The sequence below is a fragment of the Halyomorpha halys genome, unplaced genomic scaffold (genome assembly GCF_000696795.3).
Source record: "Halyomorpha halys isolate HHAL.00 unplaced genomic scaffold, Hhal_1.1 Scaffold72.1, whole genome shotgun sequence".
In the NCBI taxonomy this organism is placed as follows: Eukaryota; Metazoa; Arthropoda; class Insecta; order Hemiptera; family Pentatomidae; genus Halyomorpha; species Halyomorpha halys.
In genome coordinates this window covers 828,887-839,939 of record NW_027109364.1, presented here as the reverse complement: position 1 = coordinate 839,939, position 11,053 = coordinate 828,887, and the positions used below count along the sequence as shown (strand labels likewise).

The window sequence follows — 11,053 nt, the reverse complement described above, 5'->3', positions numbered from 1 at the left end:
ATTCTTAATAAAAGATAAAAGTAAAGTTAATAACAAAAACAATGAAATTTATAGATTTAACAAAATAAATAATTTACTTCTAATGAAAAAAAAAGTAATAATATTATAAAAAAAAAATTTTAGAGTGACAATAACAGAACTGATAAATACTAAATTTACAACAGAATGTCCTGCAGCAGCCTGGGCTTCAGTCTTCAGGTTGTGGTTGGGTTTCCCAAGTTTCCCAAGTATGTCACTACTCCTTTAACTGTAGGTAACAGGGAGTCGAATTTCATGAACCTTCTTTTGATGTGATCCTCTATTGTCTCTATTTGTAAGTTCCGATGCAATTGGCTGTTTCTTACAAACCAAGGACCATCTACTATAATTCTAACGAAGTTGGTTTAAAAATATTGTAATGTTTTAGAATATTACAGTGTGTTATACATTGTGATCAAATCGATTCAGTTCAGGCCTAAACCTAGAGATGATTTGAACAGTATTTGTTTCTCATTGTAGGACATGACTATGCAAACAATTTTTTTTTTTAAATATATTTATTGAAATTTACAACCGTATATTATATAATGCATTCAGTAAATTTGATCTTAGTTAAAATGGAGTGTTGGAGGTGTGTAGAGAAACTACCCATTGGTAGCACTCTAATGACATTTTACATTAGCAGGTCTCGTGGCATCTTCTTTTCAGGCGCCTCGGAGGATTGTCAGGAATGGAAGAGGATACAAGGTTAGAAACTAGTCGGCTTGGACGGTTAAGGAGTTCATAATGGAGTGATATCTGGTTCGGGCTAGATCGGTTACATAAGGAACATTAAGGTCTTTATGTATGATTTTATTTGTGACAAAATAAGGAGCATTGATGATTTTACGAAGAATTTGGGATTGTAAGGATTGGATACGAGAGGAATTCGAAGGTTTAGTGGAGCCCCAAAGCTCAACTCCATATGTCCAGATTGGCCTAATTACAGTCATGCAGATCATTCTTTTGTAATGAGTTGGAAGTTTAGACCGTTTGTTTAGTAAGTAATAGTCGAAATCGACGAGCAGTTTCCTGTCTTTTCAGTCTTGTGTGAGGATTCCAGGTTAATAGTTTGTCCTAATGTAGTTCAAGGTAGCGGATCTGTTCGACAGGGGTAAGAGTAACATCATTAAATAAAACTACAGGACAGTCAGTAGGTTTACGACGAAGGGTAAAGGTGATTTGATGGGATTTGTTGGCATTTATCTTAATCCTCCAATTACGACACCATTCTTCGAGGGCTGTAATATGGGATTGGAGAGTTTGGGATAGAATTAATAAGTTATTATTAACTGCGAGCACACATGTATCATCGGAATACGTGGTAAGGATAGTTTTAGGATTGGTTGGAATGTCAGCTGTATAGACAGTGTAGAGGATGGGACCAAGGATACTACCATGAGGAACACCAGCAGACTGAGAATAGAGGGATGAATAAAAACCATTGTGGTTTACTTGGAATAATGCAAACAATAAAGTTGGGAAACGTCGCCTAAACAATGTTGTACATGGACTGACTGATCTTCAAGACTCATAAAAAAAAAATATATATATATATTTTACATATATTAAAGAAAACAAATGTGAATAGGACATTCTTTGTTGTCTTGAAGCTTATCCTATTTGTAATTGCAGTAACAATTCTTTCACGTTTTATGGTTGTTATGGTTTTTATGGTTGTTATGAATGTCTTATCTAAATGACTGCCAATAATATAGATAATGATATAGCTAAATTATGCAAAGTCCAAATTTGTCCTAATTCTTGGAGGCCTACACTTTTTTTGATTTGGTGTATGGGTTTATAATCTTTCATATCCTTACAACTCATTTGGTTTGGTGTATCACTTTTCCTCCTCCTGGTTCCTATGGAGCTTTTGGATATTGGTCTGTATCAGAGTTGGGCAAATATTATTCGAATGACAAGAGACGAATACTTTTTATTCCTGAATTTTCTACTCGAATAATAAATTATTCGTAAAAAACATATGATTAACCATCCGAATACTTTTTCATTCGTCATTATTTTACACGAATAATCAATTATTCGGGCAAAACAATTCGAATAACCATTTGAATACTTTTATATGCGTCCATTTTATAGAAAAATAATCTCTTATTCGAAAAAATTAAATGATTAACCATCCGAATACGTTTGTATTTGTATAAAGACGACATTTTTTAATGCTACACATTTTCTTACAGCTATTCATAGATATATTTTATGACCGCGTAAAGATTAATTTTAACTTTTCTGATTTCTAACATATAAGGGTCTCTTTTTATATTTTGAGATATGTAGAATATGAAAATACTATCGCTTTAATTATCGCGTATAGATTTATTTTAACTTTCTTGATTTCGAATATGTTAGGGTCTCTTTATATGTTATGGGATAAGCAGAATATGAAAATGCTATCGATTTTAAGACCGCGTATCGATTAATTTTAACTTTCTTGATTTCTAACATGTTAGGGTCTCTTTATGTTTTGAGATATGTAGAATATGAAAATACTATCGATTTATTTTAACTTTTCTGATTTCTAACATGTTATGGCCTCTTTATGTTTTGAGATATGCAGGTTTCTCATCTTATTTAAAATAATTCAATACGAGATCTTAAAATCGATATCATTTTCATATTCTGCATTCCTCAGCACGTATAAAGGGACCCTAACATGTTCGGGATCAAGAAAGTTAAAATAAATCGATACGTGATAATTAAATCTATAGGCGACCATAAAAACAATAGCATTTTCATCTTTGGCATATATTGAAACATATAAAGCGACCCTAACATGTTAGAAATCAGAAAAGTTCATATCAATCGATAAGCGATCACAAAATCGATATAATTTTCATATTATGCATTCCTCAAAACGTATAAAGGAACCCAAACATGTTACAAATTAGAAAAGTAAAAATAAATCGATACCCGATCTTAAAATCGATATCTTTTTCATATTCTGCATCCTCAGAACGTATAAAAGGACCGTAACATGTTAGAAATCAAGAAAGTTAAAATAAATCAATACGCGATGTTATATTCAACAGACCCGAAAACCCGAGAATTGGCCCCTATGTGTTGTGTTAGAAATAAAAAAAAGTTAAAATAAATCTATATGGCATCTTAAAATCGATAGCATTTTCGTTTAGTACTCGTCTGAATATGAGAAATAGGACCCTCATACATTGGAAATTGAAGGTGGTAAAAAAATAAGTGAATTTGAAAAAAAAAAATTTTTTATTCGAATAATATGTATTCGAGTAATTTTGTATTCGATTGAAATAGTATTTTAAATATTCGAATAAAAAAGTATTCGGATTGTTTAGTCGTATTTTTATTCGAATGAAAATTTATTCGTCTCTCGTCAATTGAATAAAAAAGTATTCGTCTCTTGTCAATCGAATAATTTTTGCCCAACTCTGGTCTGTATGGATATTTTAAAAAAAAAATCGGACTAATAGTTCAATCGATTATGCCCAAACACAGATAACAAATAATCAGCAAAATAACAAAAAGCTGGAGCGAGAGTCACAGAACGCTAGGTTCAGAAGGTTGTGGGTTCGATTCCCACCTGTATATTTATTTCACGGCGGCCCCAACTACTTCTACAAAGATACTCTTATGTGTCATAAACTACTTTATAGTAAGTTATGTTACTTTGATTTTGAGCGCGGGCAGACATCTGTACGTCTTATGGTTTCAGAGATATATTTTTCAAAGATCAAAAATTTGATCAGAACAACTAGAAATTAACATTTATTTTGTCAGTTATCATAAAAACTACTCCTGCAAAGATAAACTTAATAAACTATTTTATAGTAAATTGAACTAGCTTCATTTCGAGTGCTGGAAGACACATGTACGACTTATATTTACCTGAGATAAATATTTTCATATTTCAAATAATCCCATCAGATCACCACAGGGTAGAGGTTTACGACGGAGAGTAAACCGTCGTAAACCTCTGCCCTCCTGTCCTACAGTATCCTTCCTAAATACACCACTAATGCCTGTTGAACAGATTCGATACTTAGGACTCCATCTTGACAAGAGACTTACTTGGAACCCACACACAAGACTGAAACGACAAGAAACTGCTCGTAGATTCCGATTGCTACAACACTTACTTGACAAACGCTCTAAACTTCCCATTCACTACAAAAAATTAGTATACACTACAATAATCAGACCAATTTGGACATATGGAATTGAGCTCTGGGGCTCCACTAAACCTTCGAATTCCTCCCGCGTTCAATCCTTACAATCCAAAATCCTACGTAAAATCCTTGATGCTCCTTATTACGTTACAAATAAACTCATTCACAAAGACCTTAAAATCCCATTCGTTGCAGATTTGGCCCTCAACAGATATGCGTCTTTCGATTCTAAACTCCTTAACCATCCTAACCCAATAATTCTTAATCTTTCATCCTTAACAATCCTCTCAGGGATCTGAAAAGAAGATGGCCACGGGACATTCTAATTTAAATTAATGTTTGAAGTACCACCGATGGGTGGTTCAAGATTTTCAAGTGTATATGAAACATACAACATATTTACTTATTGTATTATTTTGTACAGTTGTAAATTACATTAAATAAATAAATTTAAAAAAAATTTCAAATATTTTAAATATTTCCTTGACATTCCCACTATGGGGCTGTATAGGTCCTCAATAAAGGACATAAGCCAAAAAGAAAAAAAAAAATCACCAAATACATGAACCCACCAATACATTTTGTATACCAAGTATACAAAACTTGGGAACGTACGTTGGGTGGAAATTGAGAATTGTATGATAAGGACATCGCACTATATTTGCTTTTTGCTATCTACGCTACAAGTCTTCAATAGAAGTTAGTTGTGTTTAAATGATCATGAAACAGAATGTAATCGAAATTCCTTTAGTGTTCCACAATAAAAACAAATGAAGATTATGAAAGATTGATAACATTGAATTTATGTTTATCACAGCTGTTCAACCTCAAATCGAGAGATAGGGAAAATCAACAAAAGATACTTGTCATTGCGAGTCTGGCTGATAACAGAGATGTATAGATCAGCAAAAATATATTTTAAAAAATACTAAAATGGATCTACATGTTTGCCACTTGCCGCAAATCCAAGACTTGTATAAATATTTGACAAACGAACGAAACATCAAACATTGGTATCTACACGCTTGTTTCGTTCTTTGGAATGTTTTAGACTATTATGCTAACTTTACACGAAAACGTATAAATAAGCATTATAGGTTGTAGATGACAAAAATTCATACACATAATACTACAATACCTATAAATTCAACCTTCGTTATAGATTTTTTAACAGAAACTTTTTAATTTAATTACCTAGACATATAATGTCTTTATAAATACATATTTGTGCTATGTTAAATAAAAAATAAATTGCTAAAAAACATTAACAATTTATTTTTTATTTAACATAGCACAAATATGTATTTATAAAGACATTATATGTCTAGGTAATTAAATTAAAAAGTTTCTGTTAAAAAATCTATAACGAAGATTGAATTTATAGTATTGTAGTATTATTTATATGAAGTTTTATCAAAAAAAAAAAATAAAAAAAATTTTGATTATTGAATCTAAATGTTAGGGAAATTCGTTAATTAGTTAAAATACGGAGAGTAAAAGTATTTATACGTTGGCGGTTCTTGATTTGCTTCCAAAAACCGACATCCAATGGCCACAAATTTAGGCAAGTTTGTACCAGCCAATCCGAATAACCCATCCACAAGCTTGAGCATGCGTAAATTTGACAAAAGTGAAGAAGCAATTTAAAACAATCATAACATAACTTCAGTTTGAACAAATGAAATTTTGTAAAAAATCTTTTGAGTCTAGCTTAAAATTTTGTTGTTATTATCTTTTATTTGATCTTAATGCTGTTCCTAGAAATAAGTAAAAATTAATTTATGACATTGCATCATTATGTAAGAATGTTTGAAAAATACGATCTGAATGATTTATTGACAGGGTAATTAATTTTGCTCTCCGTACTTTAACTAATTAACAACTTTCCCTAACATTTAGATTCAATAATCAAATTTTTCTTTGTTGTTTTTTTGAGATTGTATATTTTAAAATTCTATGGATTTTGTGGAAATTGTTAATAAACTTTAGCAATTTATTTTTTATTTAACATAGCACATATATATATATATATATTTATAAAGACATTATATTTCTATGTAATTAAATTAAAAAGCTTCTGTTAAAAGATGAGCATTATTTGAAGTGGAGTAAATTTGCTATTTACGTTCAATATTATTCGAGAAATAGCTTTTTAAAAAGCTACGTTTCATAAAAAAATTAACTAAAAGATAGTAATTAGTGAATTTATTTTGAAATATCTATATCTCAATAACCATTCGACATACAGATGTCTATTAACACCCAAATTAAAGCTAGTTTAATGTACTATTAAGTTGTTTATGATGTTTATCTTCGTAGGAGTAATAGTTTACATGAAATTTGCTAAAATAAATTGATTTATAATTGTAAGGACAAATTCTTATTTACCAAATTTATATTCATATGTGAATATCATAAAAACTACTACCCCTACGAAGATAAGTGTCATAAACTACTTTATAGTAAATTATATTTCCTTTATTTTCAGTGTTGTAAGACATATGTGCGTCTTATGGATCTACAGATACATTTTTTGAAAAATCAAAAATTTTGTAAATTTATTTTGTCAATCATCATAAAAACTACTCCTGCAAAGATAAACCTAATTAACTATTTGATAGTAAATTTAATTAGCTTTAATTTGAGCGCTGAAAGACATATGTACACGGCTTATGGTTCTTGAGATAAATTTTTCATTTATCAAACGATTTGCCAGAACAACTATCAATAAATTTATTTTAATAAATATCATGCAAATTACTACTCCTGCGAAGATAAACGTTAGGTACTACTTAATAGTACATTAAACAAGTTGATTAATTTGAGTTTTAATAGAAGTAGCACCAATGGGTGATTTTCAAGTGTATATGAAACATACTACATATTTACTTTTTGTATTTATTTATTTGTATAGTTGTAAATCACATTACATAAAAAAAAATAAATAAATAAAGTTGAGTGTAATTAGACATTTGTACGTCGATTTGTTTTGACTATTAAGATAAACATCATCAACTATTTTATATTACATTTAACAAGTTTTAATTTGAGTGCTGGTAGACATCTGTACGTCTTATTGTTTCTAAAATATTGTTTTTCATAAGTCAATTTTTTGTCCGAACAGCTAGAAATCAACATTTTGTGAATTTATGTAGTTTTTTTTCACAATATTTAGAAAAATATTGTGAAAAAAACTACTCATAAGATGATATACGTAATAAACAACTTTATTGGTTGATTGATTTTTGCAGATATAGATTTCTCAAAATAAATTGACAAACTACTTTTTAGTGCATTCTTTATGAAATGCTACTTATTAAAAGCTATATCTCGGGAACTATTGGACGTAAATAGCTCTTTTAGGGCTAATATTTCAGAAAATTTACTCTTCTTTAAATAATGTTCTCTTAGATTTTCTAGTGTTGTTGTTAGTTTTAAGATATAGAGCTCCGAATAAAAAATCAATGTTTTTTTAAGTTTTGGAAACAGCCGCCATTTTTTATTCCCCCTTGGCAGACTCATCAGTTTTGACTAGTAATTATAAATAGTTTTCATTAAAGTAATCAAAAATTGGGGTGAGATAACTGTCTTTTTTTTCCCGGCTCTTATACTATCCCTGATAGTTATGTAGTTTAAGGCAAGGACACCGTTCAAAGATACGCGCGGTTAACTTCACGTACTGTGCAACTTTGCCAGCCTATTTTTTAGCCCCCCCTAAGAGTTCTAAACATTATCTCTGTTAATCAAAGTGCTAAATTTTATGGCAAAAGAGTTTATAAATCATATGTATATACGCACATATTTTTAAATGATGTTTTTCGTGACTTAAACAACAGAAATATTTCTTAAAATGATTGGGAACTCGTAATCTACCCACCTACGCTTCGATACTAAAGTATACTTGATTAATCTAGTTTGATAGTTTTATATCAGTATAAAATTGATGTATTAAAGGTATTTAACTAATTTTAATAGCCTATAACAATATATAATCTATTAAACTACACTACTTTAATTAAATAAATTCCACCGGTAAGATGCTTTTGCTCCCTCTGATATTTTTTTGTGTCTCTCAGTTATCAAATTAATAAAACCTTCGCCCCCCCTTTAAGTGTTTCATAAGTGCCGGCGCCTTTGTCATAAACACATCTTACTGCCATATAGATTTCATGATGATGTCAGTCCTTGTTTTTACAGGTGAAAAATTAACATCCTGATTTGACATCCACCTTGTTTTCGATGTCTAAAATATAAAATTTCCCAATAACCGGGAAAGAGATAAGATTTTCCTATTAACGAGTGTCTGGAATGTTTTGAAATTCGCCCATTGCCTAAACAAATAGATTCCATAAGAAATTTTCAGAATAATTGTTACAAACTATTTCTTCATTTGCCAACTTTTCGGGTTTTCAATTATTTTTTGTAATGCGTGGATGTAGAATGGTCATAGAGCTCATTCAAGCCAAATAAAACAATATATAAACCCAAATTATTTCAAAATAAGAAACCAAAAGGAAAAAATAAATTAATAAAAAAACTTAGCGTAAAGCATCTTATATACAATATGTATTTACATTTATCCTGGAAATCTCCGTACCTAGTATCTCCCCTCCCCCCACCCTCTTGTGGGGGAAGGAAAGAGCAGGACTCCGGATAATCGTGGCGTTTCTGTCTCAGCCGCGTCACTGAGCCAAAATGTATAAAACACAAAAATACCATAAAAATAATTTTTTTAAAAATTTATAATATTAATTTTTACATCATCAATAAAAACAAAAACGCTTATGTTTCATATGCCATCGATTTAGCTCGAAACAACTATCAATCCTTCCATTATAAACTCCCTACCACTCAAACTAATCCAATCCTTACAATCCAAAATCCTTCGTAAAATCCTCAATGATCCTCATTTTGTTACTAATAAAACCATCTATAAAGACCTAAATGTTCCTTATGTAACCGATCTAGCCCGAACCAGATATCATTCCTTCCATTATAAACTCCCTAACCACCCAAATCCACTAGTTTCAAACCTTGCTTCCTCTTCCCTTCCTGCCAATTCTCCTAGGTGCATGAAAAGAAGTTGGACTCGAGACCTTCTAAAGTAGATGTTATTACGAGTGCTACCAATGGATAGTTTGTAGTTTTTCTACATGTCTGGATCATACCATTTTAATCAAACATCAAATTTACTAGATGTACTTTTATGTTCTATATATACATATATATAAAGAATTAAGCTCAAAAAGTTGAATGAATCAAATGAATCGTTAATTTTAATTTCTGAACTCAGCCCTTTCTTGACCGGTACTCCGAATCTTCATACGATCATCACATACGGCCAACTAATATTCAACAAAAAATCAATTTGCGTAAAAAAATTAAGTGTTTAATCACCAAAAAAATCATATAGGTGCCGACCACATGGCAGAAAACAAAAATGGTTCCTACGAGTACAAGGTACCTACGGGTACCAAAATGTTCAAAGCCCATGCATTAAAAGAAGTTTAATGAATTAATATAAAAAACACTAATAATAACTGAAATAATTGACTACTCACTTATTAATCCACTCCTATCAACAGAGAGAAACTTAGCCCCCACTTAGGCGTGGCCAAGCACTACTGTCATTTGGCACTTACGTTATCTTCACCTGGTTATCTGGTTCGATAGCCCACTATCAAAGCCTCATGGAGAGGAGAAGTATCTTGTGTACCTTTCTCTAAACAATGATAACATTGCTTAAGATTGTATTCAGGGCTAATCTAAGTTTGCGTTCCACTAGTTAACGAAATACTTCAAATGGTACTATAGCTCATATAGTACAAGAGCCGGGAAGAAAACAGGCAGTTGTCTCACCCCAATTTTTGATTACTTCAATAAAAACTATGTAAATTTACTAGTCAAAATTGATGAGTCTGCCAGGTAGAGGTAGGGGGATTAAAAAATGGCGGCTGTTTCAAAACCTTAAAAAAACATTGATTTTTCATTCGAAGCTCTATATCTTAAAAACTACCAACACTAGAGTAAACTTGCTGAAATATTAGCCCTAAAAGAGCTATTTCTCGAGACATAAAATCTATTGAAAGATTAGTGGTTAGTTAATTTATTTTGAGAAATCTATATCTCAGAAGCTATGTGACGTACAGATGTCTAGTAGCACTCAAATTAAAGCTATTTTAATGGACTATAAAGACGTTTATGACCTTTACCTTCGTAGGAATAGTAGTTTTTATGATATTTGCTAAAATAAATTGATTTATAGTTTTCGGACAATAAATTGGATTTATGAAAAACTTTATTTCAGAAACCATTGGACGTACTGATGTCTGTCAGCGCTCAAATTAAAGCTAGTTAAATTCACCATAAAATAATTCATAACCTTTACCTTTATATGAGTAGTATTGTTTAAGATATTCGACAAAATAAACTCACAAATTGTTAATTTATAGTTGTTCATATAAAATGTTGGATTTTTGAAAAATCATATTTTACATACAGACGCCATATTTACTATAAAGTAGTTTATGACACTTATCTTCGTAAGAGTAGTAGTTTTTTATGATATTCACATATGAATATAAATTTGGTATATGAAAATTTCATGTAAACTATTACTCCTACAAGGATAAACATGATAAGCTACTTTATATCTCATTAAACTACCTTTAATTTGAGTGCTAATAAACATCTGTACATCAAATGGGTTTTGAGATATTAATTTTTCAATATCAATTCACTAACTACTGATCTTTTAGAACGTCCCATACAACATTTCTAATCCAATCCTTACAATCCAAAATCCTTCGTAAAATCCTCAATGATCCTCATTTTGTTACTAATAAAACCATCTATAAAGACCTAAATGTTCC

At 30.6% G+C, this 11,053-nt stretch overlaps 1 protein-coding gene across 6 annotated transcripts in view; it reads right to left on the bottom strand.

The window, feature by feature from the left end:
- The window catches only part of Myo61F (Myosin 61F), a 234,738-nt gene that overhangs the window by 43,892 nt on the left and 179,793 nt on the right, over positions 1–11,053 (bottom strand). The window contains exon 1 of one of the 6 annotated variants that reach the window (XM_067047549.1): positions 9,743–9,896. The exons of the other annotated variants lie outside the window; for them this stretch is intronic. The gene's annotated coding sequence lies outside the window, so the exon portion shown is untranslated. Of the gene's footprint in view, positions 1–9,742; positions 9,897–11,053 lie in introns of those variants that run through there. 6 annotated transcript variants of the gene reach the window in all.